A 12,910-nucleotide genomic window follows, 5' to 3' on the forward strand; every position below is an offset into this window, starting at 1 on the left:
GGCGGGGAGGGAGGGCTGCAGGGAAATCCTGGCACTGTGGAGCGCCGCCTGGGAGGCGGGCAGGGGAAGCGAGAAACAGCCACGCTAACAATAACGGGGGCTTTCCCCTCTTTTTTTTTGGGGGGGGGAGCTCATTGTGGGGTGGGGGAGTTGCGGAGAGAGCCCGGGGGCCACCCCCCCACCCCGGCTCTGTGTCCCGCTGAAGCCCTCGGGCGGGCAGCCCCTCCCCCCCAGCACGGCCAGCTGGGAGAGGTGCTTAAAAGCTGATGATTTTTCACCCAAACCCTCTTCCCCCTCACCTCCTCGACGGCCCGATCCGTCAAGGGTGAGGCTCTCAGCTCGCTCTCCGCAGCAGCGCCCGCCCGACTCATTCATTCTGCCTTTCCTCCATTATTTAAGGGTTTTTAAGGAGCGCTCACGCTTTCCTGACTCCACGGTCTGCGATTTGCAGGTAAACGGCAAATACTGCGAGAGCTGGCGAGGCGCAGGGGCGTCTCCTCCCGCCCAGCGGAGGGGCCGGAGCGAGGCGCGGAGCGTCCAGCATCGCCTCCGCGGGACCCGCTGGGGCCAAGAGCCCCGTAATGGCAGATTTAAGGGCACCTGCCCATCTGTTTTATACAAGTGAAACTGCCGTGCCCAGAACGGGAAAGGGCTCAAAATAGCTGTTGGCTTATTACTGACTCGGAAGCCCATAAACACTGACCTGATGTTAAATTTTTTACAAGTTCCTTGGTTAATCCAGATAGAGACCCCAGTATTGTTTCACTTCTCCCAGTGACATCCTTCCGGAGGTTTCTGTTGGCAGGTACCTGAACTCAACTCTCCGCTCCTGACGGTTTTACCAAAGGGACGTTTTTCAAAATGTTACGTTTGGCACTGCCATACAAGCGCTGCATGTGCATTTATTGAAATATTAAGTGTGGTACATACCTTACCCAGGCTAAGATATTTTTATAAATATTTGCATAATTTTCATTATGTATGGCATTTTTAAGTAAGTGTAAACAGTGGATGCATTGCATATAAATGTATACTTGGTTTTAAATATGTTTACATACCCACATCTGGGTGAGAGAATTTTCCCCTTTGTTCTCTTTGCATTGTTAGCATTGGAGCACTTTAATGCTAAAGCACTTTACCACAGGGCAATTGTATTTTCTTTTCTGTAAATACATGCCTAAATTCAGAGAACATTTTCATTTCAAGGTGTTGAAACTGTAGTGTTCAGCATGCCCACAGACCGCTGTGCCCTTGCACATAAAGGGTGATGTCTCTGGGCAGGAAACATCAGGTCATACACAGCAGTTTATACCCTGATCTGCTATCTGAAATAAAACTTACGCAGAAAATACTGCCCTTTTACATTCAATTTCTCATTGCTGAAGAATTTTCAATTCTGTGAAAATCCTTTTGGCCATTTGATTTACATAACATGATTTAAAAAAAAACCAAAAACAAACCCTCCACATGTCAGTTTAATAGCTGAGGGTGAAGTTGCTTGCTCCATTGGAGCTTCACACAAACAGTCCCTCCCCATGCCCGGCATGCAGCCCCCCAGCTGGCAGCAGGCACCAACCAAGCAGGTAGTTGGAGGGAACAGCCCTGCCACTGCTCAAGGGAGCAGGATGGCTCTGTGCCCCAGCCTCTGACGGTACTGAAGGCATGGCCAGAGAATGCAGAGTTCCAGTAATTCTTAATTGCTGTTGCAGAAGCCAAAGTAAATTTGAGAGCAGCCCAGAGGCTGCTCCCAGTTTGTGCAAAAGGACAGTCAGAGAAAACAGCTATTATGAAGTTTGTGTAAGCAAAAGAAAAAAAAAATTCTGTAATAAATCCTGGCTTCCCTGGATACATTTCCAGCTTCGCAATTATTCAATTATTTATCCTGCGTGAATGCACTCCACGCTACCTTTAATCTACCAACTCTACTCTTGAGACTACTTTCTCATTTAGGAACCTAAATTAAGTGGTTTAAAACTTTTTAAAAGGGACACTTGAGGGATGACATTGCTCATACTTCTTTTTAGTTCAGAAAGGACATGTGTGTGGGCATGCATATGTGTGGCTTCATAGGCTGAAGCTGAAGAAAATCCACACGACTGTTTCTGAGGACAAAACAGACAGACACATGGATTCATTTGCTATAATAACAGGCTGGCAACATTTTACAGCGGCACACTCAAAAGCTTGTCCCAGTCATGTCAAACATCCCTGCCTCTTCTGAATACTTTCCCTGGTTCTTTTTCAGAGCTGGGTTTCAAACCTCTGTGTGCCACTGTACTGGGCCACAGCTGGTTTAAATCAAGTTTCTCTCTTGTGCCCTTTCACATCATGACCTCCTGCGCCTCTGACCTGCAGCACCTGTTCCAGCTTTTCCTCTTCAGCTTTCCCTTTTCTTTATCCCTTCTGAGTTTTGTGCTTTTTTTCATGGTGGTGAGGAGGTGACCTGCTTCTTTTTAGCCCTAAAAGCCTATATGGCCCAAAGCTGCAGCCACGCCATTTCTGCTGTTCTTGTATCATTGCTGTTACCTTTCCCAATCCCATGTTAGTCATCCCAAGGTTATCAAAGGCAGGCTGCATTCCCCAGTACAAGGAGCATGTTCTTTACACTGCACTGCACCCAAGTGTACTGTCATAGGCCATTATGATACTGGTTTGTTCTCTTATGAAGAAGCAAAGGACATATTAATAGGAAAGTGTTCTGTGTACACATAAATACAGTTAGTGTTTTGAGGCAGTAACGGTTTAAAGAAAAGTTTTAGTTTCTCTGCACAAAAAATGCCAATCCCTTCCCCAGCTGAGCGTGTTATGGGAAACCCTGGAAGACAGAAGTGTAGCAGCCAGAGACAGAACCAAAGTTCTTAGGAGAACCTCAATTCTGAATTTCTTCAACTTCTTAGCAGTTAAAGTGTCAGCATTATTAATAACATGCAGATTTTGAATTGATCAACAGGAAGGAATGATGGGATCCTCTGCTGTTTTGGTGTCTTTCCACCACATATTTATGCTGTCTCCTGTCATTTCTAACCTCTCTCGTTAGGAGCTAAACCTGGAGTTTAAAGCATGGTCTTAAGATTCCTAAATGACAGGCACGCTTGAATACTTAAATACTTGAATACTTATGTCCCTGTGATAGCTAGAGAATGTAAGTATCTGTTTAAGTGTTTTGCTGAATCAGGACGACTTCTATTCGTCATAATATTGGTTTTATTTATATATGCCCAACTCAAGTCCATGGTGCTTTTGTACTTCTTTCAGCTGGTGCTAGATCATGAGTTTAGTGAGGACTGTTAAGCAGTCTGTTATGCTTTGAAATTGTCTGTTTAAAAGCTGTGCTTTGACAAAGGTTTTATGATCCTTAAAGTACATATGATTAACATAAGCTCTGGAAGCTAAGAAGTATTTAATGTAAACACCCTTTATACTACCACCATAAACAAGAAAATTTTACTAAAACCTTTTTCAAAAACTGTCTAATACTATTTTCCAGCGCTCCTGAAGATTGCATTCTGAAATACTATTGCTAAACAGTGTTTAGCAATACTATATAGGAATAGTCTAAATATTTGTCTCTTTTTTAATAATTCCCATAGATTACCAATGCCTACATATCCAAACACACAACATTTCTCATAAGTTACTTTATAGAGCAACAGAACTGTAGGGTCAGAAGGAACTTTGGGGTCATCTTCTCCACATTGTACCCTGATGCAGGATCAAGCACTTAACTTTTAAAATCTTCCAAAAACTCTGAACCTCTCCATGCTCTTTTCCAGGGAAGATGCAGCCCATTTAAGGTTCCCTGAAATGGGCTGCTACATAGTGCATACAAAACTCATCTCCTCAGCCACCTTTCACTGTCCCTCCCAGATCACTGTGGCACTGTGGGCAAGTTGGGCAACCACACACCTAGGCTATTCCTACACATGTTCATTTATCCTCTGTTCCTAAAATCATCCACTGATGGAAATTCTACAACCTCCTGAGGCAGCTCCATAGTCTCATTTTTTCACTATTTTTTTTCCTATTTTCCCAACAGATATACAACTTACATCTCTTTTTGCTGCAAATTAGTCTGCTTTCTTCTCTCACTGAGCCCAGAGACCTGTGAGACCATCTTCTTTATACCAATCCTATTTGGAGGCTGTTATTTTCCCAAAACTTACAGTTTTTTCTCACTGTTTGCTCTCACCAAGTTGAAACAATGATCAGGGCTACATAATACAGCTTCTTTTCATGGAAATTATTATGCAGCATTGGAAAGAAAGAACATGATCTGACTGAGGGGAAAATCTCCTGCAACTTGTTTGCCACAGAGTATTTCTGTAACTGTCACTTTGGGAATTTCTATAAATAAAATCACTATCACTCTTCTGAGAAGTGAGCATTTACTACCATTTTTTAAACAATGAAAAAAATACAGATCTGTTTTTCATCTAAATTCTTTATATATTTGAAATCACTCAGAGAAGAAAGTCCAAAGATATGTGGTTAGGTTTGACGAAAAGAAGACTCCCAGTGGGATATTTAACAGAATACCTAGAAAACAGTGTTGAAAGACTTACAATATTTGGAACCCTTTTTTTTGACTCTTGTTCCATGACCTCTGAGCTCCAGAGGACCTTACTTGGTTTTAACTCATTATCCTCCATGGTGATAACACTTTGGACCCAGGGGAGAAAAGAAGGACTAATTGACCTGCAGTTTGAGCAAGGCTTTTGCCCGACCTTGTACATATTAATGATGGATGTTTGACTTTCAAATTTTTTTGGTACTCAAACACTGCACAAGATTTGGCTTTCCTAGTCTGCCTTTTCTTACTGTATTATGAAATGCCAAGTGGAAGCACATGTGTGTGCGGGCGCCAACCTTCCACCCCCTGCCCCAGCCTCAGTCTTCCCAGGCTGCCCAGTACTGGCTGGGGGAGCGCATGGGGTGAAGTGGTGATCCAGCTAGTGAAAGGAGGTGGTAGTTCATATATCGCCCCAAAAGGCTTTTCCCTTCTTTTGTCATCTGCTCTCTCTGGGTCCCCTAAGCTCAGAGCACTTTTCTCTGCAGGACTCCCCAGGGAGAAGAGGACAAAAATCCCACAGCGTTTGGCAGGAGGGGATGCAAACAAGTGTCTAGTGCCAGATGAATGCCACTGTCTGTGATCACCAGCAGCTTCAAATATGTCACTAATTACTTCTTAATCAAAGGACGTTAATGACTGTTTTAAGCTTAGATGGGGAAAAGTAAACCAAAAGTCACTTGAAAGGGTATTGCAGTAACTCATACAAACGTAATAAATGGATATGGCATAGAATAAATATTACTTTTAGCAATAATTGCTCACTTTACAAAGAAAAAGAAGAGTGAAAGAACAATGAGAGCTCTGCAAAATATTGTCTTGCTTAATATGAGAATTTGTGCATCACTATCAGGATTTAGGGACTACTGAAACTGCTGAGTACTCTTCCCTTCCATTAACTACTGTGGGAGTTGAGAGCACCTGGCATCTTGAGGAATCGGGCTCTTTGGCATTTTTAATTTAGTCTGACAGTAACGCTGAATAAAAATATTCTTGGGGATAGCCCGCAATTATATAGCATGAGCTCATTTCTTCATTATAAAATGTGAGCTGAAACCATTCATAACTGCCAGCCAATATTACAACAGGCAATTCCAGTTTTTCATTGCATGGGAAAAGCACTAGCAAGCTTTAATGAGTTTCAAAAATAGCTGCCACATCAGAAAATTGTAATATGCTTGTTTTTCTAATGCGAATACCTGTTCAGCAGACATCGCTTAAACAATGGCATCCAAATAGACCAGGGCATGTAAAATAGCTACGTTTATTTGTCAGCTGCACACCCATTGTTTTCAGTCAGAGCCTGCAGAGCAGCTTCAGCTGTACATTCCTGGGAAGTGAATAATATCAGTTGAGATTATGCTACAGTACCACATCTATTACAAGCACATTATAAAGATTGAATATAACCTAATTAGGAAATGCTGAAGTTGGCTGGGCGTGGATGTGGGCTGGTAAAGAGTCATTTTACATGACCTTCACTTACTGAAAATGAGAGTTCACAGAGGATAAAGCAAAGGTAACTGTAAATTTCAGTCCTGAATCCAGATATCACATACGCATCTCACATTCCTCATACCCTTGCTGCTAAGCTAAACAATTTCTCCCCAAGTTTCACTTCCATTAAACTCTTTTGTAAACACTTTGCAAATCTAGCAGGACAAACCAAATTTGGTCTGATTCTTATTTTTGATGCAGATGAGAATTAAGCTCTATTCTAGCTTTCAGTGCTGGAAGGAGGAGGTTGCAGAGGGAGGCAGACAGAGTTTCTCCCAGGAAGCAGTTCTTCTGTATGCCTTCAGAGAACGTTGTGTTCCCCCAACATCACCTACTACAGAACCCCTTCCACCCACCACTTGAGAAAAGAGAGCTTAGCAAGCCAGCGGTGTCCTTTGGGTCCTTGCACACTCCTTTGGCTAGGTATTAATAAAGCAGCAAAAGACAACAAATACCTGTAGACCACAGTGTCCTACCTGGATGATGAGACAATTCCAGCTGTAATGTAGCTTCAGTTTTTCTTCATTTTTGGATTTGGATGGGATGTATTTAAAGGATTAGAAGATCTTCTGGGTTTTGGGATATTTTTACAGATTCCTTAAGGGCTCGTCTTCACTGGACAAGTGAAGGGGCAAGTGCTTCCAAGAGCTTCATGGGACCTTCCTCTTCTTGTAGATTTGGCTCTTCTGATATCCCTTCTGGTCTGCAAGACAGGGTTGTTTCGTTGCTCTCTGTTTGCAGCCTTACCACAGCATCACTGATCAGCATTATAGGATTTCACAGCTATAAAAATCTGTATCAGCTCCCCCTGCATCTGCACATTGCTGTTAGCCAGGCATGCTGCTGGCTAACAAGAAGTGACTGACAAAATGCCTTCAAACATTTCTCATGTCTTGCATTTACCTCCTGGTTCCAAAATGAAAGTTGCATTAATGCCAACAGCTGGAACAGATCAGTGCTCCAAGTTGGATTCATGCCTTACCACTGATTGGAATAGAGGTTGCAGAGAGAAAACTTCAGCATGCCAAGCTGAAAGTAGTTTACTATGTTTATGGGACAAAGTCTCATCTGTACAGGTACTCACAAAGGACAGACCAGTTTTCCCACAGCACACCATAGAATGGTGCAATTGAGCATGCAGTTAAAACCAGTAAATACAACCTCAGACATTGCGGTAAGTCCCATAACTGAATACAGTACCAGAATAGATACACTTGAACGTAGCTCTGCTGAGCTAAAAATCAACAATTCCAGTTTTCTTTGCCATGAATATATTTTTGAGACCCTATTCCCACCAGAAACAAAGGAATGATTCATATTTTCTTGTGTTGGCCTTCACACATTGTTTAAGTACTATGAAATTGATTCTCAGCTGATTTTACTGTAAGTCAGGAATAACTATTAAGATCAATGGCATGATGCTGGTGTGAAATTACACACAGGCATTACTTAAAGAAATGCACTTCATAGAGACGTGTCTTTACTATGTATTTACTAAGGTGTGCACTTTTGCATCTCCTCGTGTTACCATAGGTGTGCAGGTCCTGTCCTGTGCCCTGTAGATCGGGACCATGTCTGCCTCTGCCATAGACTCCATAAACACTGGAGACTTATTCCTTCTCACAAATGTGATTAGCTATGTCTATCCTCTGCATCAATATCAACAAAATCTGCATTCAAAATGCAAAATAAAATTACCTATTCCACAGTCCCTCAAATATTCTCTAATTCACCACTTACACAAGTCACAAACCAAACTTGAAACCACCAAAACCCCCAAGACTGCAAAGGTCTGACTTTTTTTCTGTTGCCTGGTATTCCCAGAGCAGTTAAGAGAAGTGAGTTGCTACCTTACTTTTGAAACACTAGTTTTGAACCTGTTCTCTGCGGGCCCCTGGTGCCCACTTCTGAGGGTCTTACGAAAGGTAAATGAGAAAAGAATGCTCATTGTCAGTAGGTTTGTATCTGCACAGAAAAATGTTTAGGAGTCCACAGTTTGAGAAAGATGGAAGTAGCTAATCCTGGACATGCAGGTTCACGCCTTTTTCTTACACATGGTAAGGATGTAGCGATTTGTTATAGACTGGAAAGTATTGGTGGGAACAAAATATAGGGAAATCTTAAAAATGGTAAGCATGATAAAACCTGAAATAAATTTTTTATAGATACCTCCATTTTGTAAGACACCTAGTGCATTTGCAGAAAAATGTCTGGAAACCTAATAATAAATATAACTGTTATGTATGTTTTAATTTTCATAATATTCACATCAATTATGGTAATGTTTTTACCAATGCTGTTATATAATTAGATGACCTGACATCTGGCTAAACAAAGAACACAGTGTATGTGATTAAAACACTGATCAAATTGCATAGGATAATAATATGACAGTGCTGGAAAAATACATTTACTTGTGATAAATAGTGGTGGTTTTTGACCCAGACAAAAATACTTTTATCTGAAGAATATAACTGTCATTAACTCCTTCTCTCCCTTCTTCACCATCCCACACATATATAAATATGGCATCCTAAGAGGTCATTTGGGAAGCAAGTGGACTAATGTTTTTAAATGTGGGAACAGCCTACAAACTGGCCATTAACTACAGGCAAAAAGTACCCTGCTAGTGTAATTAAAGCCTAGAATAAGAAAACTCCCATTTAATTCAGTAGGAATCTTGCCAGCAGTAGCTTAGTCCGGAATCAGGTGCTTATGTTTTGGGGGAATTTTGACACTCAGTGAATATTTTAAATCCCATTCTGTTTTAGCCAAATGATCCTTTTTGAGTAACCTCTTAAGCAAACTGGTATGATTGGAATATGTATTTTAAAGAAGAAAGATGTGTACCAGACATTAATCAACAGTCACTCTGCTGAATGACATAATTGGTTGTTCTTAAGTAACCACAATACTTACAGGTTTTTATTTGGGTTCAGGTATGTTTAATGTTGGCTTTTTTAAATGCTGTTTACTATAGGTGTGTTACACTTACACTTATGTCTGTAGAAACTACTGGAATGGAACAAACAGAGTCAGTTAGAAACATCTGCCAGTTTACTAGAAATACAGGAAGTGTTTTTGTTACAAGATTTCCATTACTTGCAGCAGCCAGTGCCCTGAAACCTCTAAGAACAGCTCCTTCTATTTGGTCTAAATTTTCAGATTGCTACACAGAGGTATGTGTTAACCCAAACCACATTATGCATTTGAGTTGATATCTGCTGATGGAATTAAAAAAAAAAAAAAGCCCGAAAGTTTGTCACAAACCCTCCTGTAAGTGCAGACAATATGGAATCTAACAAACCTTGCTGGATCTGAGCTAGCACTGCATAGAGAGCAGAAAACCACACTGCTTTCCAACCATTTGTTTATTCAGCCTGTTTGAATACTTAGAAATTCCATTGCATGCATCTTTATATTTGACTTCTGTTTGTCTGTCCAAGGCTATAAGAAGTAAACCTGAAAGAAATAGAAAAATGTGAAGTTGCTTTTAGGTATCTATTTTTCCTCCATTTTGATCTGATTTGTAAGAAGTGGGAGTGTCTTTTTTTCCCCGTAAACTTTGAGTTCCTTACAAATATTTCAGGTAGATTTATCAATCTTCAGTTTAATACTGGAGTCACATCAGCTTAAAGCTAGGATATTAGTGCTCAGCTTTGGATTTCCAGCCATGTGTGGCTATCTTGCATTTCTATCCTTGAAGAGATGATTTTTATACTCAGTCTATTCCATTTTTAACTGGACTCCTAAATGACATGCAAATCTCAGTTGTATATTTTATGCAATACAGGCACATCTTTTGGAAAAAAGACCTTGGCACCATGGAAAAATATCATGTGATCACTCTCTCATGACATGTCCAACTATGAAAAAACGACATTAAAAGTGCATAATTGAAAAAAAATAAATGCCAGAACAGATTACAATAAATTCCCTAGTGGATTCCATCAAGAAAGGAAGGAGTCTTACTCAATGTTTACTCATAGTCAACCAGTTCCTGAAGTCCCGAACAAAGAATTACTCAGGCTCTGATTTGGTAGGATGCGCACGTGGAGATGCAGAGGCGATCCTTCCTGAAGGGATGCCAGACCCCTCAGCATTTCCAATGGTTTGGAGAAGGGAGGAAGGTATCAGTTGTGAGGAGACAGAGGAAGGTATCCTATTTCTGCATCTCAGTGTTTTCATATTTACCTTAGTTTGGCCTTGCTTGCCATTGTGTAGTGTTTGTTTTAAAAGTGACTCAGAATTTATGGAGCCTTTCAGGAGGATGTCCCACAACCTGTGATTCATGACATCCTGCAGAAATTGCATGCTGGTTAATAATACACTCTCTGTATGGAACTGCATTTCTGAGCTGTGAAACATAACAAGTGCTGACAAATCCTTCTAACTTAACTCTGTCGAAAACTTATTTTGTGATGTGCAGCCTTTCAGAGTATAGGTCTACCCCCCTAAAAGGCTTCCAGAGTGTTTGTGGCAGCTCACAGGTCCCGCAGAGCCCATCCCTCCACACACACTGACTTGCAAGAAATAAGGGGGTCATATTTAAGGACCTTACACACATTGATGCTACATTATCTGAAAAACTGTTGGATTTTAAAAATACAAACCTCAAATTAAAGGTTTAGTCTGTAAGGCTAATCAATCACAATGCCCAGCACTCCCTACCATGGAGCAGTCCCAGGGATTTCTTCTGGGAGAGGTTATCTTATGGCCCACTTGAGTTCAAAGGAAAGTTTGTTGACTTCAGGTAGCTCTCTGCCTGGCATTATGCCTCATAAGATTTACAAGTTTGGAGCATGTTGACTAGCAAGTTATTTATATCTGATTTTAAATTACGGTGTTATTTAGAATAAATAAAATCCCACAATATTAACAAATTAACATTATTAACACCTAGGGAAATTAATTTTGAAATATGCAGTCTCTTAAAAGTGAAATGGAAATAAAAATGTAGGAAGGAAAGTGCCATTAAAAGCAAGCTACCATAATGATGCAGCACACAAACAGGTGGGCTTTATAGCTCATTATTAGTTCCCATGGAACTTGCTGGTATTTTACTGCTGGGATTTGGCAAAACGTGCCCTTACCAGAAAGTCCTGCCTGGACATCAAACTGACTTATAAGGACATAGTGCCAATGATGTTGTTCTGCATGCCTTATAGTTCGGGGGATTCTTTTTCTGCAAGGTAAGAAAGTTTTATTCTCCTCAAAAGGAATTACCTGAAAGGAAAACATTGACTGTAGAGATAAATACTGTTCTGAATTGAATTACCTTACTGCTAAATAGTCTTTTCTGTGGGTGGGGACATGACAGTCAGCACTAGAGAAGGATCAAGAAACACTGAACTTCTACATTCCAGCACATCTCATTTTGGAGTAGTATTGCTATTTTCTGTAAATAGCTGTGGCTTCAGCTGAGCAGTACAGGATATTACAAAGTGAAACACTTCCTAAAAAACACAATGCCTGCACAGGTGCAGTGAGCCAGCAGGATGATATAAAGAGTTATTCTGTGACGCTCATCCTCACAAATATATGTGTCTCTTGATCCCTGTGGTCATAAGAAACCTTTTAGCCACCTTTTCTCTTAGCATTGAATACTCCAACATGTGAAGAATGTTTTCAAACAGGATGACAAGGCTACATCCTGTATGGATTTGAAAGGAATTGGCTGCAAAGAGCAGGCAATAGCCCATAATATCCTTCCTGCTCAGTTAGCCCTCCTATCACTGCTAATCTCAATATGGGGAAGTCCCAAATAAATAAGAGCTTTAAACTTCCCCTGTTGTGCCACATTCCTATTTGGCATCTAAACCCCTATTATTTGCTATCCAATGGGGAGACAAATGGATCATCGATTAGCCCATGCTAGGTTTGAATCAAGGAATGTGAGTACGTGCAATTGCAGCACCATTAGATCACCCTGGGCTGAGAGCTGCTACAAACGAACCTTGCCCCGTTGTTTTTCAAGGATCTTTCCCATTCCCTGTGGAACACAGGTGTCCCTGGTCCCTGGTAGATGCAGTTGGCACATCCAACCTGTGCCTAGGCTGAGGGCAGATGCCTGCTCTGGTATGCAATCAGGATCCAGGCCTCTTCATGGCTCCGTCAAGGTCTTACCCTGAGCACATGGCAGCTCTCTGCTCAATTTCGATGTTGCTTCCTGCAGAAACCTGGGCAGGGAAGAGACAGCGCCTGTCTGATTTTCCCTCTGTTATGCAGCTGGGAAGTAGCTGGGCTTCCCTCACCCAGGGGATCAGAAGTGCCTCTGGATTCACCAGTTTAGACAGGCCTCAGGCTTGTTCTACAGTGATAGTTTGGTTTGACCATGAGAGTCACCGCTCTCTAGGTTCAAAACACACAAGCCACGCCTTACCCTTGTTTGCATCTCACATCGAAGTTCTTTCCACAGCATCCATATGGTGCTTCTTGACCTTCCAGAAGTAATGACCTTCTAGTAATCAGCCTTTCTCTCCATCCACGGTCATTATCTGTAATTAGGGGCAGATTGGCGAGCGGGGGACAGTGGGAAGGCAGGAACTGGGTATTGCCTGCTTGCTGCTTGAGAACTCCTTGCACTGATGGTGCGCAGCCCCAGGGTGTTTCTAGCAGGACAGCACTCCCCCTTGGGAGCTGGCATCCTTCTAGCCATGGGGTAAGCACCTGCCAAGAGCGAAGTGAGGGATTTGCTGCAAAGACTGGGGGTGGGTTTGGCAGAAACTCACAGTCCCATCGGTAGCCGCGAGGCTCTGCAGTGGGCACCCCAAAGGGAAAGCGGGAGCCAGATTAAATCTGTGGCTGACTGCACAGAATTATGTATTTTCTCTTAACTGTCTCTGC

The sequence above is a fragment of the Haliaeetus leucocephalus genome, unplaced genomic scaffold (genome assembly GCF_000737465.1).
Source record: "Haliaeetus leucocephalus isolate CR32 unplaced genomic scaffold, Haliaeetus_leucocephalus-4.0 Scaffold752, whole genome shotgun sequence".
NCBI lineage: Eukaryota > Metazoa > Chordata > Aves > Accipitriformes > Accipitridae > Haliaeetus > Haliaeetus leucocephalus.